The 25960-nt window shown below is 47.1% G+C and overlaps 1 long non-coding RNA gene across 1 annotated transcript; it reads left to right on the top strand.

Moving 5' to 3' along the window:
• LOC148891974 (uncharacterized) lies at positions 1-25960 on the top strand. The gene is made up of 5 exons (XR_016116411.1): positions 1-74; positions 22905-22981; positions 23059-23254; positions 24378-24495; positions 25391-25960. It is a non-coding gene; the product is annotated as an uncharacterized LOC148891974 (long non-coding RNA).

Genomic DNA, 25960 nt, shown 5'->3' with positions numbered 1-25960 from the left:
TGATCACGCACTGTTCACATGCTCAACGATTAAATTATTAAGCCAATGGGAAAACTTTTGATCTCGTCTTAAAGGTCGGTATACATTTGTAATTTGACGAACTGCTGTTATAACAATCATTTTGAAATAATTTCTGGAGAAAAAGCTGGTTTTAAAGTTAAAAAACACCACGGTCATCGGTCTCATCAAAGACGGCGATGAGTCTGCGTACCGACAACAACTGGAGCAGCTAGAGGTCTGGTGCAGCCGTCACAACCTAGAGCTGAACACGCTCAAGACAGTAGAGACTGTAGAGTAGAGTAGTAGGGCGTGGAAAATCATACTGGACCCTCCGCACCCTGCCCAACACCTTTTCCAACGACTCCCCTCAGACAGGCGCTACCGATTCATGCGCACCAAATCCAGCAGACATTTAAACAGCTTCTTCCCCCAAGCCATTAACACTTTGAACAGTAGCCCAAATGGAACTGTATAGTGCCTCTTTGCAATTTTTTGGTGATGATACTAGTGCAGCATGTTCTACCGGAAACAAATTACATGTGTGTTCTACATACTTGGCAATAAAGATGATTCTGATTCAGATTATTCTGATTCTAATTCTGATTCTGAAACACTGTTTAAATGTAATTGAACCCCAAATATCCTGAAGGAGGTCACTGTGTGGATGTTCTCCGGATCCCCCGGTTTCCTCCTTCATCCCAAAAACATGCATGGTAGGCTGATTGAACACTCCAAATTGTCCCTTGGTGTGAGTGTGAACACGAATGGTTGTCCGTTTCTGTTTGCCCATTTATTGGTTCGCAACTGGTTGGATGGGTCCCTTGCCCAAAAACAGCTAGGATTGGCTGCAGCACACCGAGACCCTAGTGAAAATATAACAACCCAAATCCACACACAAAGGCATGTGTGGACTTCGGATGTTCTCCATGCTCGCATGGGTTCCCTTTGGTCAAAGTAATCCATAGCTCCCGCTCATCCACTACGCTACCCATGATGAGAAATAAAAATGGAATGTTGGGTAGACCGACAGATGCTATTTCATGTTTAAAAGTTTAGACTTTACATATAGCAGTTTCTGAAACTCATGACAAAAAGTTACCGCACACCAGGCCCCATTTTTTTTACAACTTGAAACACAATAAGACGACTAATCGTAAAAAAAAAAAACATTGTTGCAATGTATTATGGATTTCTTTTTAAATGAAGGATGTACCTACCACAAATGGTCCCTTGCTTAATTTATGGTAAATATCCCTTGCTGATTATTTTACTCCAGTTGTGGTTTGTCGTTATGGTGCACAATGCAATGTTTGTGCTGCGTTGTCTGCTACAAGCCACGTGAACTCTTCTTTCTACGATGCTTTTAATGTACGTTTACGTTTTGTAGCGTCATAAATTCTGTTAGCTTCTTTAGTTCTCTGCTCCCCGCAACCTGAGAGCAGGGACCTATCATAACAGAGTCCGGCACCGCCATGTCTGGACAGTAGGGATATATATATAGGGCCGAAACTACCAGTAAGACTTTAGTTCGCTGAAGAAGCATCTCGGATAAGAAGCGAAACGTCCGACACCTTCAAAGAAGTACAGATGACGGCTGAAGAAACCTTTTCGTCGATGGACCACTCCTGTACAACTGAGAGCTTACACAGACTTCCCGTGTCCAGAATCCCGTGTCCTGTCGCGTGGACCCAACTGGTAATGAGTTCCACGTGGCAATGAATTTCTCCACAGAGCACAGCAACAGCGCTTGTCTCTCCCCGGGCCCACACTCAGAGGCTCTCCGTCTCTGAGTGTGGGCCGTGATCAGCCGCAGGTGTGGTGTTTGAATTGCTGCCTTCCACCAGATGGGGCCAAAACTCTCTCTGGGTGAAGCCAAAGGAGTCCAAGATGGCGCCCGAGTAGGCAGCCGTCAGCAAGTGCTCTGATGAGCCTTGCTTTTTTTGTTGTTTTTCTCTTATTTTTGTGTTTTCTTTTGTCATTTTGTGTTGTGGTGCGTCGTGTGGAACGGATACGGATTGTTTTTCAGCATTTTTGACCACGACATTCATCAAGGAGGAGACTGTGCTGAGCGGTTGCGCCTTTTCGGCAGCATGGATATGCCAATACTGTGTTGAATGGGAGGAATGTCAGTGCCATTCGACTGTCATCGCTGGACAGCTCTGGGGCCATTGTGCTTTTTTGCGCCTGTAATGGGCAGCATCTTCACAGCCCCGCTTTGTTCAGTGGAAGGTCGGTGCTGTTGGACAGTCTGCGGCTGGATGGATACATGGCTTGAAGAGCCCGAGATAAGAAGGAAGGAGCGTCAGCGCAGAGCGCCGATGTGTATATGGAACTGTCGCGGGATGGAATTGAAGCTGATTTATGTGGGACAGAGATGTGAGACAATCTTTTTTCGTCAATGGATGCTACAGCTGCGTGTTTGCTTTCAACATTTAGCTTGTAGTCGACATGTACATTCCACCATGATGTCCCTGATCCACTGGTGAAGAGATGCTTTGATCCTCTCCTCTTTCATCTGGAACTGCTTTATGTAACAAAGAGGGTACAGAAAGTGCTTAAGAATGAATGTCTCTCTGTGTCTTTGTGTTGTCATGTTATTTGTTATTTAGTTTTTTTTTTGTTCTTTTGACTTCAAGACGGCGCTGCGAGAGTGGCTGCCTTTCCTGCAGCTCATGTGTTTTGCTTTTCTACTTTCATTTCTTTCATAACTTTGCTGCTGTGAAATGTAAATTGCGAGACTCATAAAGGCAAATCCATCTTAGGGGGATGTATTTGCCCTCCAGAACCCAGCCTCTCGTGACATCACACATCCCCCCCCTTGAGACCGACGTCCTCGGCGGGGTGAAGGATGCGAAACAGGCAAGGAAGGCCTCCCTTCGGGAGAGGGCATCCGCATTGCCTTGGCACTTGCCAGCCCTGTGGACCACAGAAAAGTTAAAGGCCTGCAGGCTCAAAAACCACCTGGTTATTCTGCTGTTGGTCTCCCTGTTTCTGGCCATCCATTGTAGAGGAGCATGATTAGAGACCACCGTGAAACGTCTACCCAGGAGATAGAAGCGCAATGACTCCAGCGCCCGTGTAATGGCAAGACACTCCTTGTCCACTGTGGAATAGTTGTTTTCTCTGGGCAACAGCTTTCTGCTAAGGTAAAAGATGGGATGTTCCTCTCCTCCATGTACTTGCGAGAGTTCAGCCCCCAGACCAACTTCTGATGCATCCGCTTGCACAATGAAGTCCTTGCTCAAGTCTGGTGCCACCAGGATCGGACTGGAGCACACCTATAGTGTAGCCCAGGTAGTTGGTCTCGCCAAATGCCAAACTGCACTCTTTCGGGTTTGCTGTGAGACCTGCTTTTCTGAGGGAGTCAATCACAGCTTGCACTCGGGGTAAGTGACTCTCCCAGTCGGGACTCTGTATGACAACATCATCCAAGTATGCTGCCGCGTACCTCTTGTGGGGGGTGAGAATCCGATCCATTAGGCGCTGAAACGTGGCGGGTGCTCCATGTAGACCAAACGGGAGCCTGGTGTACTGGTAGAGTCCCTCAGGTGTGGCGAAGGCTGTCTTCTCCTTTGATGCCGGGGTCAGGGGCACCTGCCAACACCCCTTTGTGAGGTCGAGATTGGTGATGAAGCGTGCCTGTCCCAGGGAGTCAATAAGATCATCAACACGAGGCATCGGATACGCATCAAATACAGATACCTCATTCAACTTCCGATAGTCATTACAGAATCGTATTGACCCGTCTGGCTTGGGAACCAACACAATCGGACTTGCCCAGGCACTTTGGGATCAATTACTCCCAGTTCCAGCATCTTCCTTATCTCCTCCAGAATAGCTGTCTTACGGGCCTCCGACACACGGTATGGACGTTGGTGGACTGTTTTTCCAGGTGTGGTGCGTATCTCGTGTTGCACCACGTCTGTGTGTCCACGTATAGTGGAGAAGACGTCTTGGTTACGCTCAACCAATTCGAGCGTCAGCTGGCGTTGGTATGGGGACAAACTTGGGCCCATCTGAACTTCTTCTCTTGCCGGTTTCTTAGCTTCACTGGGGGGGAGACAACTGAACAGCACCTCTCTGGCATGCCATTTCTTTAGGAGGTTAACGTGGTAAATCTGCTCAGGTTTCCTCTTACCAGGTTGCCTCACCTTGTAGTTTACTTCCCCCATGCGTTCGATGACCTCAAAGGGCCCCTGCCAGGATGCCAGGAATTTGCACTCCACCGTTGGCACCAAGACCAGCACTCTGTCCCCTGGCTTGAACTCTCGAGGCTGGGCAGGTCTATCGTAGGAGGCTTGCTGCTGTCAATGGGCCGCTTCCATGTGCTCTCGCACTATCGGATAAATGGCCTTCATCCTTTCCCTCATGTCCCCCACATGCTCGATGAGGGTACATTGTCGGCATGGCTGCTCTTCCCAAGCCTCTTTGGTGATATCCAGCAGTCCCCGGGGTCTGTAAGAGTACAACAGCTCAAAGGGTGAAAAACCAGTAGAAGACTGTGGTACCTCCCTCACGGCAAACAGCAAGTACGGCAGCAGTTGATCCCAGTTTCGGCCATCTTCTTTGATCACTTTCCTCATCATGGCCTTGAGGGTCTTGTTGAACCATTCTACCAACCCATCCGTCTGTGGGTGGTAGATGGAGGTTCTCAGTTGCTTGACCGTGAGCAGGGCACATAGGTCCTTCATGACCTTGGACATAAAGGGGCTTCCTTGGTCTGTCAGTATCTCCTTTGGGATTCCCACCCGGCTGGTGAGAGGAAATAGTTCCTTTGCAATCTGCCTAGTGGTAGCCTTTCTGAGGGGAACAGCCTCTGGAAACCGAGTGGCATAATCAACCATAACTAAAATATATTGGTGTCCCCTATCACTTTTTGGTAGAGGCCCAACTATATCCAGCCCAAGCCTCTGAAAAGGGGTCTCAATGATGGGTAAGGGAATGAGCGGGTTTCTGTATGTGGGCTTTGGCGCCACCTGTTGGCACTCCGGGCAAGAACGACAATAGTTCTCCACATCCTTGTGCACGCCTGGCCAGAAGAACCGTTGTGAGATTCTCTATTTTGACTTTGTGCCAAGTCCAGGACTGTAGCTCGGTGTGGCTGTGCTCCTCCTTTACCGGAGCAAATTTGCAGAACATTTTTTTTTTAACAGTTGGACGTACGACGGGAAATCCGGAGCTTCTGACACCAATGTAATGAATGCCCCTCAGCGTGACACATGATGCGCACAGTCGCTGGTATAGCGAGTCAGTCCTTTAACAACAAAACTTAGCAGTTACACAAACAAACAGGAGCTGTTGTTACACCACAACTCACGTGCAGACATTCTCCTCAGGCACTCTGCCCAACCCCCGTTTTCGGGTCCTCCCTTCTCTCCGTGTGTGTCGTCACGCTACCCCGAAAAGCACAGCCCCAAAACATGCACAACACAAGCACTGAACGTTAAAGTACTTTTTATTTTCCCATATTGTGATGCGCAATTCTTCTTCAAATGGTAAACGTTACATTGGCTCGCAATAATAGAATATATATGATAGGTTTCAGGAATATAACTTCTGTCTCGTCTTCTGATGAACATTTGGCCCTTTTATGAGTGTACTTTAATGGTAATAATTAGGGTGGTTCCTGAAGATCTATGGATCAAACTCAGTGTTCAAAGTTTGAGAACTAAGTTGAACAGTATCTTTTTTCTTCCCATCTGCCTTGACCTCATTGAAGGCATACCTGTTCACCTGTTCAACTTATTCCCTTTGTACCCAAACACTGATAAAGAGCTGCGGTATAGTGCACATGCCTCATACCCGTACTGGAGACACATATTGGCACATGCAAGTGTGCACGCGGGTTTGAGTTTTTAACCTTTGGTCAAAGTTCAACAGGAATCATGAGATACCACCTCTCTGGAGAATATCATGAGACATGCGTTCGTAGACTTTAACATGACTGAAGGGCACGTGTACATGCAAGGCATTTTAACATCAAATACATACAACAGATATATATATATATATATATATATATATATATATATATATATATATACAGTAAAGTCTCGTTATATCGATATTCAAGGGAGTCCAAAAAAATATCGATATAACCGGGACTATCGATATATCCGATCCTGCGCCGAACTGCATTAAACAAAAGCCGCCAAAAGAGGGCAGCCAAGCGCCATATAAGAAACGGAGCTGGCCATTAGCTCCCTTTTTTTTTTGGGTGAGAGATGTTCCCCTAATGTTGCCTCAAAATGGCACATATAATTCTTTAATGATTGTAAACATGTATGCTTTAATCTTCAGAACTACAGTGTATTTGAAACATATTCACAACTGGATGTGTAACAAGAAAGGATATTATCCGAAGCCATTGTTATGTAGACCAAACGGGAGCCTGGTGTACTGGTAGAGTCCCTCAGGTGTGGCGAAGGCTGTCTTCTCCTTTGATGCCGGGGTCAGGGGCACCTGCCAACACCCCTTTGTGAGGTCGAGATTGGTGATGAAGCGTGCCTGTCCCAGGGAGTCAATAAGATCATCAACACGAGGCATCGGATACGCATCAAATACAGATACCTCATTCAACTTCCGATAGTCATTACAGAATCGTATTGACCCGTCTGGCTTGGGAACCAACACAATCGGACTTGCCCAGGCACTTTGGGATCAATTACTCCCAGTTCCAGCATCTTCCTTATCTCCTCCAGAATAGCTGTCTTACGGGCCTCCGACACACGGTATGGACGTTGGTGGACTGTTTTTCCAGGTGTGGTGCGTATCTCGTGTTGCACCACGTCTGTGTGTCCACGTATAGTGGAGAAGACGTCTTGGTTACGCTCAACCAATTCGAGCGTCAGCTGGCGTTGGTATGGGGACAAACTTGGGCCCATCTGAACTTCTTCTCTTGCCGGTTTCTTAGCTTCACTGGGGGGGAGACAACTGAACAGCACCTCTCTGGCATGCCATTTCTTTAGGAGGTTAACGTGGTAAATCTGCTCAGGTTTCCTCTTACCAGGTTGCCTCACCTTGTAGTTTACTTCCCCCATGCGTTCGATGACCTCAAAGGGCCCCTGCCAGGATGCCAGGAATTTGCACTCCACCGTTGGCACCAAGACCAGCACTCTGTCCCCTGGCTTGAACTCTCGAGGCTGGGCAGGTCTATCGTAGGAGGCTTGCTGCTGTCAATGGGCCGCTTCCATGTGCTCTCGCACTATCGGATAAATGGCCTTCATCCTTTCCCTCATGTCCCCCACATGCTCGATGAGGGTACATTGTCGGCATGGCTGCTCTTCCCAAGCCTCTTTGGTGATATCCAGCAGTCCCCGGGGTCTGTAAGAGTACAACAGCTCAAAGGGTGAAAAACCAGTAGAAGACTGTGGTACCTCCCTCACGGCAAACAGCAAGTACGGCAGCAGTTGATCCCAGTTTCGGCCATCTTCTTTGATCACTTTCCTCATCATGGCCTTGAGGGTCTTGTTGAACCATTCTACCAACCCATCCGTCTGTGGGTGGTAGATGGAGGTTCTCAGTTGCTTGACCGTGAGCAGGGCACATAGGTCCTTCATGACCTTGGACATAAAGGGGCTTCCTTGGTCTGTCAGTATCTCCTTTGGGATTCCCACCCGGCTGGTGAGAGGAAATAGTTCCTTTGCAATCTGCCTAGTGGTAGCCTTTCTGAGGGGAACAGCCTCTGGAAACCGAGTGGCATAATCAACCATAACTAAAATATATTGGTGTCCCCTATCACTTTTTGGTAGAGGCCCAACTATATCCAGCCCAAGCCTCTGAAAAGGGGTCTCAATGATGGGTAAGGGAATGAGCGGGTTTCTGTATGTGGGCTTTGGCGCCACCTGTTGGCACTCCGGGCAAGAACGACAATAGTTCTCCACATCCTTGTGCACGCCTGGCCAGAAGAACCGTTGTGAGATTCTCTATTTTGACTTTGTGCCAAGTCCAGGACTGTAGCTCGGTGTGGCTGTGCTCCTCCTTTACCGGAGCAAATTTGCAGAACATTTTTTTTTTAACAGTTGGACGTACGACGGGAAATCCGGAGCTTCTGACACCAATGTAATGAATGCCCCTCAGCGTGACACATGATGCGCACAGTCGCTGGTATAGCGAGTCAGTCCTTTAACAACAAAACTTAGCAGTTACACAAACAAACAGGAGCTGTTGTTACACCACAACTCACGTGCAGACATTCTCCTCAGGCACTCTGCCCAACCCCCGTTTTCGGGTCCTCCCTTCTCTCCGTGTGTGTCGTCACGCTACCCCGAAAAGCACAGCCCCAAAACATGCACAACACAAGCACTGAACGTTAAAGTACTTTTTATTTTCCCATATTGTGATGCGCAATTCTTCTTCAAATGGTAAACGTTACATTGGCTCGCAATAATAGAATATATATGATAGGTTTCAGGAATATAACCTCTGTCTCGTCTTCTGATGAACATTTGGCCCTTTTATGAGTGTACTTTAATGGTAATAATTAGGGTGGTTCCTGAAGATCTATGGATCAAACTCAGTGTTCAAAGTTTGAGAACTAAGTTGAACAGTATCTTTTTTCTTCCCATCTGCCTTGACCTCATTGAAGGCATACCTGTTCACCTGTTCAACTTATTCCCTTTGTACCCAAACACTGATAAAGAGCTGCGGTATAGTGCACATGCCTCATACCCGTACTGGAGACACATATTGGCACATGCAAGTGTGCACGCGGGTTTGAGTTTTTAACCTTTGGTCAAAGTTCAACAGGAATCATGAGATACCACCTCTCTGGAGAATATCATGAGACATGCGTTCGTAGACTTTAACATGACTGAAGGGCACGTGTACATGCAAGGCATTTTAACATCAAATACATACAACAGATATAATATATATATATATATATATATATATATATATATATATATATATATATATATATTATATATATATATATATTACAGTAAAGTCTCGTTATATCGATATTCAAGGGAGTCCAAAAAAATATCGATATAACCGGGACTATCGATATATCCGATCCTGCGCCGAACTGCATTAAACAAAAGCCGCCAAAAGAGGGCAGCCAAGCGCCATATAAGAAACGGAGCTGGCCATTAGCTCCCTTTTTTTTTTGGGTGAGAGATGTTCCCCTAATGTTGCCTCAAAATGGCACATATAATTCTTTAATGATTGTAAACATGTATGCTTTAATCTTCAGAACTACAGTGTATTTGAAACATATTCATAACTGGATTTGTAACAAGAAAGCATATTATCCGAATCTGAAGCCATTGTTTGGATTCACAAGCAATGCAAGACGTCTTGGCGTGAAGTCATTTTTATTTGCATTTGAATAAAAAGTGACATCGGCTGTCCTTTAATACACAGTATGGAATGTTAATAATTTTCAAAATCATCGCGCTTCAGCAGACAAAACAAGAAACATTGTTGCAAAAAACGATTGCATTCATATACAGTACAGTGGGCATGTACATAACACAACAGGGAAACTGCAACGCTTACATCTTACTGTATTATGTATACAATTTAAAAAAGTCATCAATCTTCTGCTTCCCATTTTTACCTTTTAACACAAACACTTCAATCTCGTCTGCTACACAAGAGCTAGCGTCTGAAAATGAAAATGGCTCTGCTACACGGGTGCTGGGCACGTAACCAAGTCAGCTGATCAAGTCGACCAATGGCGCGACTGATGGCGTGACACGTAACCAAGACACGTGACCAAGTTGACCAATGGCGCGACCGATGGCGTGTCACGTGACCAAGTCGACCAATGGCGCGACCGATGGCGGCTCACGTAACAAGACACGTGACCAAGTTGACCAATGGCGCGACGGATATATTGATATAAACAACAAAAATGGCCGGCGGGGGATGAAAATTAGCATCATAATAACCGGATTACCGTAATAACCGGGTATCGCACTAAACGGTACTAATTATACATAAAAAGACTAGAAATGTGCAAGGGAAATGAAAATAGTATCGTAATAAGCGGTACTATCGATATAACCGATATCGATATAACGAGACTTTACTGATATATATATATATATATATATATAGTGATGTCACGAGAGGCTGGGTTCTGGAGGGCAAATACATCCCCCTAAGATGGCTTCACCCAGAGAGAGTTTTGGCCCCATCTGGTGGAAGGCAGCAATTCAAACACCACACCTGCGGCTGATCACGGCTTGATTGGCAGGCAAGGCTTTTAAGGCGGAGAGCCTCTGAGTGTGGGCCCGGGGGGAGACAAGCTCTGTTGCTGTGCTCTGTGGAGAAATTGATTGCCACATGGAACTCATTGCCAGTTGGGACCGCACGACAGGACACGGGATTCGGACCTTGCTAAAGGTGGCTAGGCTACATGAGGAGGACGTCCAGAGGGGTGAGGCCTAGAAACCTGTTTGTATTCAAACCTGTCGCCCATTGTGCTCCTTGTCCTGTCCCGCTGAGAGCTAGCCTCTCATGACATTACATATGGTGGAGAATGCGGGCACTGGACAAGCGTTAATAAGCGCATGGACATAGATGGTTTGTGTTATGTTTTTTCTAAATTGAAAATATCTTCAATTACAAAAAAAAAAAAAATGGAAGACATCTTGAAAACCCTTCTCGCAAGTCAGGAAGCCCAATATCAGGCCGATTTCGCTCTCCTATAGGAGCAAAAGAGAGCAAATGAACTGAAGGCAGAGGAATTGCTCTTGCAAAAACAAATGGCCGCCAAGAACATTCCCCGGGGGAAGGCGGGTGACTTTTTAGCCAAGATGGGGGCGACGGATGATATTGAGGCGTACCTGCATACATTTGAAGCAAGAGCCACTCGAGAAAGGTGGCCCAAGCAGCAGTGGGTGGGATTGCTTGCATCCTTCCTGACAGGGGAATCACTGAATGCTGACCTGGACTTGACCGCAGACAGAGCAGAAGACTATGATTATCTAAAAGCTGAAATTCTGAGCAGACATGGGCTCACCAAATTCGGAATGGCACAGCGCTTCCACACTTGGACGTTCCAGCCAGACCAACCTCTACGGGCACAGATGCACGAATTGGCCCGCATCGCCTGGAAGTGGCTGGAACCGGAAAGGAGCACGGCAGCTGAGGTGGTCGAGGCCATTGTCGTTGTCACGGTTTGGTGGTGATGGCGGGTTCGGATCCTATGCTTTAATCTTCAGAACTACAGTGTATTTGAAACATATTCACAACTGGATGTGTAACAAGAAAGGATATTATCCGAAGCCATTGTTTGGATTCACAAGCAATGCAAGACGTCTTGGCGTGAAGTCATTTTTATTTGCATTTGAATAAAAAGTGACATCGGCTGTCCTTTAATACACAGTATGGAATGTTAATAATTTTCAAAATCATCGCGCTTCAGCAGACAAAACAAGAAACATTGTTGCAAAAAACGATTGCATTCATATACAGTACAGTGGGCATGTACATAACACAACAGGGAAACTGCAACGCTTACATCTTACTGTATTATGTATACAATTTAAAAAAGTCATCAATCTTCTGCTTCCCATTTTTACCTTTTAACACAAACACTTCAATCTCGTCTGCTACACAAGAGCTAGCGTCTGAAAATGAAAATGGCTCTGCTACACGGGTGCTGGGCACGTAACCAAGTCAGCTGATCAAGTCGACCAATGGCGCGACTGATGGCGTGACACGTAACCAAGACACGTGACCAAGTTGACCAATGGCGCGACCGATGGCGTGTCACGTGACCAAGTCGACCAATGGCGCGACCGATGGCGGCTCACGTAACAAGACACGTGACCAAGTTGACCAATGGCGCGACGGATATATTGATATAAACAACAAAAATGGCCGGCGGGGGATGAAAATTAGCATCATAATAACCGGATTACCGTAATAACCGGGTATCGCACTAAACGGTACTAATTATACATAAAAAGACTAGAAATGTGCAAGGGAAATGAAAATAGTATCGTAATAAGCGGTACTATCGATATAACCGATATCGATATAACGAGACTTTACTGATATATATATATATATATATATATAGTGATGTCACGAGAGGCTGGGTTCTGGAGGGCAAATACATCCCCCTAAGATGGCTTCACCCAGAGAGAGTTTTGGCCCCATCTGGTGGAAGGCAGCAATTCAAACACCACACCTGCGGCTGATCACGGCTTGATTGGCAGGCAAGGCTTTTAAGGCGGAGAGCCTCTGAGTGTGGGCCCGGGGGGAGACAAGCTCTGTTGCTGTGCTCTGTGGAGAAATTGATTGCCACATGGAACTCATTGCCAGTTGGGACCGCACGACAGGACACGGGATTCGGACCTTGCTAAAGGTGGCTAGGCTACATGAGGAGGACGTCCAGAGGGGTGAGGCCTAGAAACCTGTTTGTATTCAAACCTGTCGCCCATTGTGCTCCTTGTCCTGTCCCGCTGAGAGCTAGCCTCTCATGACATTACATATGGTGGAGAATGCGGGCACTGGACAAGCGTTAATAAGCGCATGGACATAGATGGTTTGTGTTATGTTTTTTCTAAATTGAAAATATCTTCAATTACAAAAAAAAAAAAAATGGAAGACATCTTGAAAACCCTTCTCGCAAGTCAGGAAGCCCAATATCAGGCCGATTTCGCTCTCCTATAGGAGCAAAAGAGAGCAAATGAACTGAAGGCAGAGGAATTGCTCTTGCAAAAACAAATGGCCGCCAAGAACATTCCCCGGGGGAAGGCGGGTGACTTTTTAGCCAAGATGGGGGCGACGGATGATATTGAGGCGTACCTGCATACATTTGAAGCAAGAGCCACTCGAGAAAGGTGGCCCAAGCAGCAGTGGGTGGGATTGCTTGCATCCTTCCTGACAGGGGAATCACTGAATGCTGACCTGGACTTGACCGCAGACAGAGCAGAAGACTATGATTATCTAAAAGCTGAAATTCTGAGCAGACATGGGCTCACCAAATTCGGAATGGCACAGCGCTTCCACACTTGGACGTTCCAGCCAGACCAACCTCTACGGGCACAGATGCACGAATTGGCCCGCATCGCCTGGAAGTGGCTGGAACCGGAAAGGAGCACGGCAGCTGAGGTGGTCGAGGCCATTGTCGTTGTCACGGTTTGGTGGTGATGGCGGGTTCGGATCCCAAAAAGCAGGGAGGAGGTTGTTTGACAAATTGTATTAAAATAAAGTCAGCAGGAACAAAATGTAAAACATCAAAATCATCTGAATGGAAAAAATACAAAGTAGCAAAAGAAGACCAAAAGTAAAAGTCCGCCAAGGTTAAACAAAAACATACACAATGCATGCAGCAACCAAGCAGCAAACAAACAATGAACCGGCACCGGATGGTCGTGCCGGGTGTCCTTTTAAGTGTCAATGATTAAACGACCAGCACCTGCGAGGCTGCAGGCAGGGCCGACGTCGCCACCCGCTGGTCGGCAATCTGATCGGGATGACCAGCACCTGTGCAGGTGTAGGCGGGGCAGACAGCGCCCCCCGTTGGTCGCCAACCAGATCATGACAGTCGTGGATCGCTACTTACGAGCCCTGCCCTATGAAGCAAAAAAGATCATCAGCCAGCAGTCGCTGACTACTGCCTGTCAAACAGTGGCAGCAGTGGAACAGTACCAGGCCACAGCGGAGATGCTGCGAACGACCAGGAAGGAAACCGGCAACACATCCCCACCCAGGACTGTAATGGCCCGCACAAAGGCGCCCAAGCTCCCCAACACAGCCAAGATGGCTCCAGGCGGCACCAGAAGCCCACCCAGGCAGTGGCAGATACCCAGGGTCACTGAGCCCAGACGATGCTACAGATGCGGAGAGACGGGACACATCTCACGGCAGTGTGGAAAACCAACTGAAGAGTCCATGCCGACCGCTGACTCTTCCAGTGCCCACCCTGCTCACTATGCCTCCCTCCTGGGGGGTAGTGAAAGCTCACTAACAAGACCCCCAAAATGGTGAAGTACGTGAACAACTTCTCGTACCAGCACGGCGACCTGGCTGCTATAAATGTAAAGGAAGAAGCAGTGCCATGCGTGATAGATATGCCAGTGTCAAGTGGCACAGAGCGAGGTCATGTTTATGCTGATTATGCTGGCAATCCGTGCCGAGGTGAGCGCGAGCCCGCCATTACGGCGCCACGCCGGGACGTAGCGGCCACGAGGGGTGACATAAACATTGATGGCGGCGCCCTGGGGGGTGCTTGGCCCCCCCATCAAACCCCCCAAGTTCTCCGGGAAAGGAAGGTGGGAGGCTTATTGGGCCCAGTTCGAACTGGATGCAGACGCGGCGGACTGGTCAGACGAGGTGAAAGCGGCACAGTTGGCACTTTCACTAACCGATGAGGTTACTTCCTGTCTGCTGCTGCTGAGCCCCGGAGAGAGACTCAATTACAGCGCGCTGGTGGGCACCTTACAGAGGCGTTTCAGGGAGTTTAAGTGGAAGGACTCCTTGCGGTGCGAGCTAAAACAGCGTGATCGACATCCTGGGGAGCCGCTGCCTTGTCTTGCCCATGAGATCGAGAGCCTCGGCCGGCTCTCGAAAGGACATCCAAGATGAACTTATCCGTGACTAGTTCATCCAAGCACTCAGACCGGATGAACTGCGCCTGCACGTCCAGCATGCTCACCCAGCGGCGCTCGGAGAAGCACTCGCTCTTGCTACGGAGAGGGAGATCGCAGCCAGAGGAGTATTACCGACGGCGACTTGCCCCGTTTTGGCGACCTCGCTGTCAGGAGGTGCCGGCCAGCGTGGGTGGATGAGTTGGTGTGTGCAATAAATACCCGCCCAGGAAGTGGTCGATGTGCTCGTCCTGCTGTCTGCTGGGGATGTGGCCAGCCAGGTCAGCTGCTGCGACGCTGCCCAAAGATGTTGAACCATCAGGGAAACGGTAAAGGGGCTGCGTAGCCCAGTCAACGCGGACCCCTCCAGTGATTAGCCGGAAATTGCAATCTGCACGCGGAGAGAAAGCGATCATGGTGGGGTGGACAGACGTGGGGGACCCCAGTCATGTTCACGTGCAAATTGGGGGCATTTCCTGTACAGCCTTGGTGGGCACTGAGTCCTCAGCCACAATTGTGAGGCCTAACGTTGTTCCAGCGGGAACCGTCTTAAAATCGACCCTCACAAAACTGAGGACCGTGACTGGCGAAACGGCCAAGATGCAAGATGCATTTGTTTTCACTCTGGGGGGTTTGTCGACAACCCACTCAGCTTGGGTAGCTGACGTGACTGACCCCTGTATCTTGGGACGGGACTTTTTCAAAGCCGCAAAATGCGTGGTAGACTTGGGAGCTGAGTGCTCAACCTGCCGAGCAGTCAGCATGTGGAGCTGATCCCGGCGTCTCGGCAAAGTGCACCAGAGGTGGTCATCAACACAGCAGAACCGTCAGCAGAGACCACGGATGCACTGATGACCCAAACCAGCCTGACCAAGATATCAGCAGTGCTCGCCCTGTGATGGACTGCCATTCGGGGGGCCAACTACATCCAACCCAGCCATGTCAGTGAATTTGACCCCGGGTCAATCAGCAGAGTCCCGGACCGGGGCTATCCGGTCCATTTGGGATAAAAACTGTGATGTCTTAGGTGTCGAGCAGCAGGAGCAGTTATGGCGGGTACTGTGGGAATTTAGTGACATTTTTGCTCTCAGTGAGAATGAGGTGGGCCTCAGTCACTTGGTCGAGCACCACATCGACACGGGTGATGCGTGACCAGTGAAGGTTCGTCCTCGACGCCTGCCTCTAGCCCAGCAGGAGGGTGCAGATCAAGAGATCCGTGCCATGCTCAAGGCAGGGATCATCAAGCCCTCCGACAGCCCGTGGGCGTCTGCCGTGGTCATGGTCTCCAAGAAAAAGAGCATAAAATTGCGGTTTTGGGTGGACTACAGACCGCTCAATAAGGTCACAAAGAAAGACCCACTACCATGCGTAGACGAGACCTTGGATCTGTTTTCGGGTTCTGCGTGGCTCTCGGCACTTGACCTGCGGAGTGGCTACTGGCAAGTCCCTCTCACCACAGAGTCCAAACCGAAGACGGCATTCTGCACCACCCGAGGACACTGGCAGTTTAAGGTCATGAGATTTGGCCTATGCAATTTGAGCATTTGATGGACACAGTACTCACAAACATTCCGAGGCAAAAGTGCCTGGTGTATTTGGATGATGTCCTCGTCCATGGTAATTCTTTTCAAGCGGCAATGGAATCTCTGAGACTAGTGCTGGGGAAGATTGCAGAAGCTGGGCTGAAACTGCACCCAGATAAGTTCCACTTCATGCAGCAAAAGGTGGAGTTCTTGGGCCATCTAGTGGATGGTAAGGGCTTCAGCACGATGGAGGAGAAAGTCCGCACAATCAAAGACTGGCCAGTACCAAGGGACCAGAAGCAGTTAAAAAGCTTTTTGGGACTAGCCTCATACTACAGGCGGTTTGTGAAAGGATTTTCTTGTATTGGATCACCCTTGTTCCGCCTCCTGAAAGATAATGAACCCTTCGTGTGGCTGCCGGATTTTCAGGAGGCATTCTCCAGCCTAAAAAAAACCCTCATGAACGCTCCCGTCCTCACCCCCCCTGATCCATCCCTGCCTTTTTTTGCTGGACACGGATATGAGCAATGTCGGCATAGGGGCAGTATTGTCACAGGTGGGGCCGGAAGGTGAGCGAGTGGTAGCCTATTTCGGCCGCACATTCAATAAAAGCGAACGACGCTACTGCGTTACAAGACGTGAACTGCTAGCAGTTGTTCTGACGACACGCCACTTCAAGTACTACCTGTGTGGCGTGCCCTTCACCATCAGAACAGATCACGTCGCACTACAGTGGTTGATGTCGTTCAGGGAGACAGAAGGCCAAGTAGCACAGTGGCTCGAGGAGCTGCAAGCATTCCACTTCACTGTGGTGCATCGGGCTGGGGCTCGGCACGCCAATGCAGATGCCCTTTGCCGGCGGCCATGTTCCATTAGTGGCTGCAGCTATTGCGACCGGCGAGATGCCAGGGAGTTGGAGCTTTGCGAGGAAGCGGCTGCTGCTGTGCCGACATGCTGTACCCTAGAGGCTGTGGACACTGCAGAGTGGGCTTCAAAACAAGAGGAGGACCACGATCTCAACTCCGTGCGGCAGTGGGTCCAGAGTGGCAGGAGGCCACCTGGGAAGGCGTGATGGGACTCTCTGTTGCTTCCAAAGGCCTTTGGCGCAAGTTTGATGGGTTACGCATCGAGGACGGCGTGCTGCAGCGAGCCTGGATGGAAAGAACCTGCCATCGGGGAAGATAGATGGCAGGTGGTCATGTCAAGAGCTCTCAGAGAGACGGTGCTGAGAGCATGTCATGGGGGCACGGGGTCGGGACACTTTGGCAGCACAAAGACCCTCCGACGGCTACGCCAAGGGTTCTATTGGGGGCCGCACCAACGGGACGTAGAGGACTTCTGTCGGCGCTATGATGTGTGCATGGCCTACAAAGGACCTCAAGCCCAATCGCACGCACCACTACAGCAACAAAGGATTGGTGCGCCCATGGAGAGAGTTGCTGTGGACATCATGGGCCCTTTCCCTGTGACAGACAGAGGGAATCGCTATATGCTGTGTGCGATGGACTATTTTACAAAGTGGCCAGAGGCATTCACACTGCCAGACCAAGAGGCGGAAACAGTGGCTGATGCACTCCTGGAGGTCATGTTCTGCCGGTTTGGAACTGCAGATATCATCCACAGTGACCAAGGCAGAAATTTTGAGTCCAGGGTGTTCGCTGCTCTGTGTGAACGCCTTGACATGCAGAAGACGCGCACCACTCCCTTGCATGGAGTTTTTTCCCCAACGTGACTGGGACAGGCACATCCCACTGGTGCTGATGGCTTATCGGTCAGCGGTTCAGAGTTCCACCAGCTGTACACCTGCTCTGCTGATGCTGGGCTGGGAAATACAGACACTGGCAAGAATGGCGTTTGGAAGACCACCAGGCAGCCCAGAGGACTGCCTGCAGGATCGGCTGGAGGCAGCGCACGCATTTGCACGGGACCAGCTGGAGAAAGCAAGAGCACACCAAAAGCGGAATTTTGACGCGCGGAGCAAGGGGCGAGACTTCCGGGCCGGGGAACTAGTTTGGGTGTATACGCCCAAATGAAAAAAAGGCCGCGGCTCCAAACTAGACAGCCACTGGGATGGCCCATGTCGGGCACTCGAGCGGGTGTAGGAGGTTGTTTAGGAAGACCGGTCTCACTACTCACAAGGACATGTACACAGCTCACCTCACCCATTACAAGGACTCAATCTCACGCGCAAAATCGCAATATTACTCTGGACTCATTGAATCTAATCCTGGAAACACATGGGTCCTCTTTTACCTCTATCACAAAATCATACAACCTCCTATCTCTCTCCCCTCACACTTTTATTCCTCTGATACATGCAATGCTCTGCTTATGTTTTTTTAGCGAAAAGATCAACAAAGTCCATCAGCACCTCGGGTCCTCTGTTCTCCCACCTCTCCCAGCCTTTCTACTCCTTCCCAACTACTTTCTGCTTTTGAACTCCCCCATCCCTCTATAATCTCAGACATTATCACAGAATCCAAGAATTCCTCCTGTCAACTCGACCCCCTCCCTACTATCCTTATCATGTCCTGCCTACCCTCTCTTCTCCCATTTATTTCAACCATTATTCATGCCTCATTATCAACTGGAATTGTTCCTATCCCACTCAAAACCACAGCTGTTACTCCAATCCTGAAAAAGCCTGCCTCTGATCCAAACGATTTCAATAACCTACGTCCAATTTCCCACCTTCCATTCATCGCCAAAATCCTTGAAAAAACAGTTGCGTCCCAGATTCACTCTCACCTCACTCACAATAACCTTTACGAACAATTCCAGTCTGGTTTCCGCCCCCGCCACAGTACTGAATCGGCTCTCATTAAAATCACGAATGATCTTTTCATGGCAGCCGATGCCGGTTCACTCCCCATCCTCATCCTTCTCGACCTGACCGCAACTTTTGACACCATTTCCCACCCTATCCTGCTCGACAGACTTTCCACCCTAGGCATAACGCACTCCCCACTTTGCTGGTTTCACTCCTATCTCTCTGATCACTCACAATTTATCCTAAACAACTCGTTCACCTCACAGTCCTCTCCTGTGTTCTCTGGTGTGTTTCAAGGTTCTGTCCTGGGGCCCCTTCTCTTTATTATCTACCTACTTCCTCTTGGCAATATTTTCTGTAAGTTTGGCATTCACTTTCACTGCTTCGCGGATGACACCCAACTCTACCGCTCCAGCAAACCCGATGCCTTTCTTCCACCTTCATCCCTCTCACTTTGCCTCTCAGAAATTAAATCCTGGCTTTCCCATAACTTTCTCAAGCTTAACAGTGAAAAAACTGAACTTCTTGTCGGTACCAAATCCACCCTACACAAAACTAACAGTTTCTCTCTCACCATTGACAGTTCAACCGTGTCCCCCTCCCCTCAGGTCAAGAGCCTGGGTGTCATCCTCGATAGCTCACTATCTTTTCACTCCCATATAAATAACATAACTCGGTCTGCTTATTTCCACCTCCGTAATATTAACCGTCTCCGTCCCTCGCTCACCCCTCACTCCGCTGCTATCCTTATCCACAGTCTCGTTACCTCCCGCATCGATTATTGTAACTCACTTCTCTTCGGTGTCAATCAGAAATTTCTCCATAAACTCCAACTCGTCCAAAATTCTTCAGCCTGGATCATCACTAGAATCCCCTCCTTTCACCACATCACCCCTGTCCTCCATCAGCTCCACTGGCTTACTGTGAAACATCGAATCAAATTCAAAATACTTCTGTTTACATTCAAAGCCATCCATAACCTTGACCCTCCCTATCTTTCTGACCTGCTTCAAATCTCTGTTCCCTCTCGGTCCCTCAGATCCTCATCCTCCCTTCACCTCTATGTGGTCAGATGGGCAGAGGCCCATCTCACCACGATGGGATGCAGAGCTTTCAGCCGCTCTGCTCCCACACACTAGTTGCCCTACATCGGGACAGGTTGGCCCACTACCGGGGCAGCGGTATTCCTGTACTTGAAGCGGGGTCTGCTTCATCCACGTTAGGTAATGTGGTCGGCCCAGGTTCCCCACCCTCCTCCAGTTTTGCCCCGAGTCAGCCAGCGCAAGGGGGAACCGAGCCACAGCCAGGTCGACCACAGAGACGGAGACGAAGGCCACAGCGACTGGAGGACTTTTTTGTTGACCCCTCGGGGTGAGGGTTTCATAAAGGGGAGGGTAGTGTATCGTTCAGTGCTTGTATTGTACATGTTTTGGGGCTGGACTTGTCGGGTTAGCGTGACGACACACATGGAGAGAAGGGAGGACCCGACAACGGGGGTTGGGCAGAGGGCCTCAGGAGAATGTCTGCGCGTGAGTTATAGCGTAACAACAGCTCCTGTTTGTTTGTGATAACTGCTAAGTTTTGTTATTAAAAGACCGACCCGCTATACCAGCGACTGTGCGCATCATTTGTCAGGCTGAGGGGCATTACAGTATGTAAAACGATTCAATTAATATTTACTGCACATGAAAGTAAATTTTAGGTAATTTATTTTACCCAAATCCATGTTTGAAAGTAAAAAGATTACATTCAAATGTGTTGAACTTAAAAGTTAAAGACAACGCTGCATTTAAGAAAGGCACAGCACCATAAAAAAGTGTAATTAAGTGCAACTAACGATAGGCAGTTTAAACATATATGTTGTGTTGTCAAATAAGGCACGTGTGAGTCCAGCTGTTGTGTTAATGTGGGTAACTAATTTGACCACAAATGCAATCCGTTTCGCTCAGTCACTCTCTCGTTTGGTCCTTGACGCCCCCTGCTGATGTAATCACCCAGCGACACTGTGATCTTGTCAACGATTACACATCTCCCCTTTCTAGAATCATTGGGTACACTACCAATGATTCTATAGACCTTGAGGAATATTCTGCCTCATGGTTTAATGGTCTGCTCATGTCTAAGACTGTGCCAAAGGATCACATAGGAAAAACAAACGTTGCTCTTATTTGAGACAATCCACTCGAAAACAATCACTTGATCGGCCATTTTAACGGATGCTGCTCTATGCTCTGTAACGGGCTGAACATTGTATGGCAAAACATAACAGCATGTACAAGCACATCCCAATATTCTTTATGTACCCACCCCCGTTTCTTTCTTTTTTTTTAAACGACTGTTGGAATAAAACTGCCAAACAAAAACAAGACTTCATGAATATTCAGTGCGAGTCTTAAAACGTAAATTATAGTTATACGCGGTGGAGTCTTTGTAAAATGCGCTCAGTAGAAGTCATTTGAAGTGATTTTACAAATTATGGGCGCAACTTGTGCGGAGGTGTCGGTTGTCTTAATCATAAAGAAATATGAAATGAATAAAAAATGGGAATAACAAGATTAGAACCAGATTAATTCATCTTGAGCAGCAATCGTTTACCCTTGGTAACTGGCTGGCAACCAATTCAGGATGTCCCCCGCCTAGTGCCCGAAGACGGCCGGGATAGGCTCCAGCACCCCCACGACCCTGGTGAGGAATAAGCGGTAACTACTCCACGAGTGCTTGATGCACAGGCTTCCTCTCATTTGGTAATTAATTTTTTCTGAAAGTTTTTTTTTCCTGGAAAAAAAATTGCGATGTACTGAAATCTTCTACCAGAGGCCATAAAGCTTGAGGGTTCTACGTAGTATCTGTGCTGTTCCCAGCACTGTGCTTTTCTGGATCGAGATATCCAGAAAGTGCTGAAGAATGAATGACTCTCTGTGTCATTGTGTTGTCATGTTATTTGTTTTTTTTTTTCTTTTGACTTCAAGACGGTGCCGCGACAGTGGCTGCCTTTCGAGCAGCTCAGTATTTTGTTTTTCTACTTTCATTCCTTTCATAACTTTGCTGCTGTAAAATGTGAATATCTCCACTGCGAGACTAATAAAGGCAAATCCAATCAATCCAATGTTGTTCTGGGGATCTGTTGCAACCATTCATATGGTTCTGGGGTCACTGCCCCGAGTGCTCCAACAGGCACGACTGTCACCTTTACCTTCCAGGCTCTCTCCAGCTCCTCTTTGAAACTTTTATATTACTATAGTTTCTTATGTTACTCATTTCTGATGTTTCCATCACTTTGGACCACGACATCCACTACAACGGCTTTCCTCTGTCCTTTATCTATTATTACGATATTTGAATGGTTCGCCGTTACCATTTGGTCAGTCTGCATCTGGAAGTCACAAAGGATCTTTGCTAGGTCATTCTTGGCCACCTTGGAGGTGTTTCCCATTTTGATCTTGGTTTTTTTCAGTCCATAAACCGAACAGATGTTTCAATATACTATGCTAGCTAGCAGATTTTCCTTCCATGATGGTCCCTCTTCCAGTACCTCATTCTCTGTTCCCCATTGTCTGAGACAATCTCTCAGTACACCCTCTGTTGCAGCCTTCACCTTGATGTATTCATGGAGCTTGGATGTTTAATCCTGGACAGTGCCTCTCGCACTCACTAGTCCCTTCCTTACGGCTTGCGTCGAGTCTCAGGGTACTGGATTTGGGATGGAACAGAATAGCTTTGTGCTTCATGAGACAGGCCCACATTTCATTTTAAGATTCTTAATATTTAAGGGCATGTTTAAAATATATACAGAGAGAGAGTTCCGAACCATGCATGCCTCCATGCATGGTTTGCAACTCTATATTTTAAACATGCCCTTAAATATTAAGAATCTTAAAATGAAATGTGGGCCTGTCTCATGAATCACAAAGCTATTCTGTTCGCCCATCTGTTACCCTAAAATGAGCCATGTCTGCGTCAGGGTGCTGTCACCTCCCTGGCTCCCTATGTGATTACTCTGGGAAAGCAGAATCCGACTCTTCCACGGATTCTGAAGAATCTGTTTCCACTGCACAGGCTCAGTACATTGCCAAGGTTACGGCGAAAGACGGCCGCCCACTCTCCACCATTGTTAAAGCTGTGAGCCTGCAAAGGTGAGAGGGGGAGCATGACAATGAATGTCTTGAGGGGTTCATTCTAACCATAGGTGTTTTCTCAAACATATCGACAGTGATATAGGCATGTGCCGGATTTGACATGAAGGAGGTGGAGGGGAGACACTGCTCTCGCCGTGTGAATGCACTGGCACCCTCGGAAAAGTGCACAAGAGCTGCTTGGAGAAGTGGCTGTCGTCCTCCAACACCAGTTATTGTGAACTGTGCCACACCGAGTTCACCATTGAGCGGAGACCGCAACCCCTCACACAGGTCAGAAGGATTATACATACCAGGTATAATGAGTCCCGCACTGATTGTGGACTCTGTTCCAGACCTTTTATAAAGCCCATTGTTATTCCTCACAGACTTTTAAAAATGATCTATGCCTTCAAGACAGTCTCATCTATAAAAAAAAAAAAAAAAAAAAAAAAAAAAAACACACAAAGTTAACATACTTATAGGCAGGATAAAATGTACAGAAACACTGCATATAATTGTCATGTCTGCGTTCAGGCATTTGCCTTTCACAAGCAGTCCTGTGACATTGGTAAGTCTGAACCGGCTCTCTAAAAAGAGCCGGTTCTTTTCGCTCAGCTCACTAAAAAGAGTCGACTCTTTTGGCTCCTAAATGGCTCTTCTTTTTCTTTGTAAATGTTTTTTGCTTAAATTAATTTACAACCAAAAATAATGTAAAATTATATGTTAAAAGAATTACAAATGTAAAAATTTATTTTTGTATATGGCTTTATTTATATTCTTCTGAACATACTCAAAATAGTTTTGGTTGTCGTATGAAAGCCAGGGAGCCTAAAGAGTTTGATGGTTCTCTTTATTTGTAAGTAGGTTCGTTGTCAGATCTTCCAGGCAGATGATGCGCAGAGCTTGATCGCGGCGTAGAGTCGAGCAAGTCGTGCTGTGAAACTCCGTGCGATGCTGGGCAGGTCTCTGCGAGCGGTGCGTCTGTCTGGGTCTGAGTCCGAGATGAGTCTGAGATGATTCTGCCCCGTGGTTCGCCCAATCTCTCTGTCCCGCGACAGCTCTTTTTATACAATTTGCAAGCGTGTGCTATGCGTCAGGGTGATACGCACATCAAGGAGATCAAGGAATTGAAAGACATGAAAGGGTTGAAAGGCGCACTTCAAAATCATACACGCGTGTGACGCAACAAGCCGCATTGAAGCAGCCAGAGAGCCGCATGCGGCTCGCAAGCTGTGGATTGGCCACCACTGCTGGAAACAGAGATTAGCCTTTTTTTTATTTTAACCCTTTACAGTTACTGGGGTCATATTTGGTACACTAAAGATAAGTGCTTATAGATCGAAAAAATTAAAGGTAGCAGTTCAAGTTTCGATTGGAACTGATGCAGCACAAGTTACATGTCCCTTGAACACAGGTTATGTGCAGCTATGCCTTTAAGAGCGTCAGTGACATCATCTCCTTCTTGCGCAACACAACGTGCGCTCCTGCATCTTCAAAGCTCCTTCTACTTCCCGTCACGGATCAAATATCACGTAAGTATATGTTGTGACGATTTTATGATCTATTCAGAAGACGTTTACCTTGATACTGAAATGCATAAATTAACGCTAACTTGTTTATTTACCAAGAAATATTAAAAATAAGTAGTGTTCCTAATGTAGAACATTCGGCGTGCTAACGCTAGTTTCATGATGATATTGTTGATCCTGACTGGGTACCCGATGCGAATAATTGTAAGTGAATGGTGCGTTTTACACTAACAGCTGTACCTCATAGCTTTGCATTCTCAATATAATTATTGAAACGGAGGTCCATATGTTTTTTTTTTGTTATATCCTAAACAGAAATTAGAAAACTTAAAACATTTTCATCATAATGTCTGGTACAAATTTAACACTTCCTATTTCCAAAAGACCGTGAAACATGGTAGGAGCAGGTACAACACTTACAAGTTTCTGTGAAAAAAAATACAGGAAAAGCTAAAAGTCTATATTTTATTTGGGGCAAATCAAAGACAGCAAAATTACTTCTGAAGGCCTTGAGGACATTAGATTGGCATGTCAAGTAAAATTATCTGAGAGAAAGAATTTGTAATCAGAAAATGTAGAAATGATTGTTTTGAAGAACGTAATAGGTTGCATTTCAACTTGTGTTATGTAAGGTTTTGTTGCCACCTAGTGGACAAAATAGTCCCCAGTACCGTATGTGCATTTCACATTCTCAAATACAGTACAGTGACTAGAAGATAAAGCATCTGAAAGGACTGAAATTCTGTTTGTGATGTAATGTAAGGAAAGAGATGCCCATTTCACGGTAAGATCAGAGCATTGAGATCAAATGGTTAGTTTGGTATAGTTTTTGCTTTTTTGAATGTTGCTGTGCTCATATGTTTTTTCTAAAATACCCATGTACTGTATATCTTTCCAGATCCTGATGAGAATGAAATAGATGACCATGTTGATGAAGACATTTTGGCATCGGACACAGTCGTGACTGTTGCATTGATGAACTTCTATCACTATTCAAATATTTTCAAAGGATTTTCGATGAAAAAATGATGGATATTATTGTTGAACAGTTGAAATTCTATGCAATGCAAAATAACATCAATAAGCCCCTGTGTCTCGCCAAAGAAGAGCTTGAGAAGTGGCTGGGATTGATATATTGTTTCTCAATCTCAAAATGACCAAACACTCGGATGCTTTGGGCTTGAAAGCTATCTCCACTAACTGATTATGCTGCAGAACTGCAACAGGTGCAAGCATGGCACATGCTGGTGAAAACTACTATTTACAGCAAAAAAATGCAATGTAAATCTTTGTTTGAATCATCACAAGAACTGCTTTGCATTATTCCATGGTTATTAGCTAGTTTTCTTTATCTGTAAAGGAACTATGTATTTTTATGTAAACATTTTATGTCAATATTTTATGTAAATTATGTATGTATTTTATGTAAATATTTTATGTATTTTATTATTTTAATAAAAAGATGTCA

This window comes from Hippocampus bargibanti, linkage group LG11, assembly GCF_051943395.1.
Source record: "Hippocampus bargibanti isolate YZ-2025 linkage group LG11, ASM5194339v1, whole genome shotgun sequence".
NCBI classification, from domain to species: Eukaryota; Metazoa; Chordata; class Actinopteri; order Syngnathiformes; family Syngnathidae; genus Hippocampus; species Hippocampus bargibanti.
This window is presented reverse-complemented; position numbering and strand designations above follow the sequence as displayed.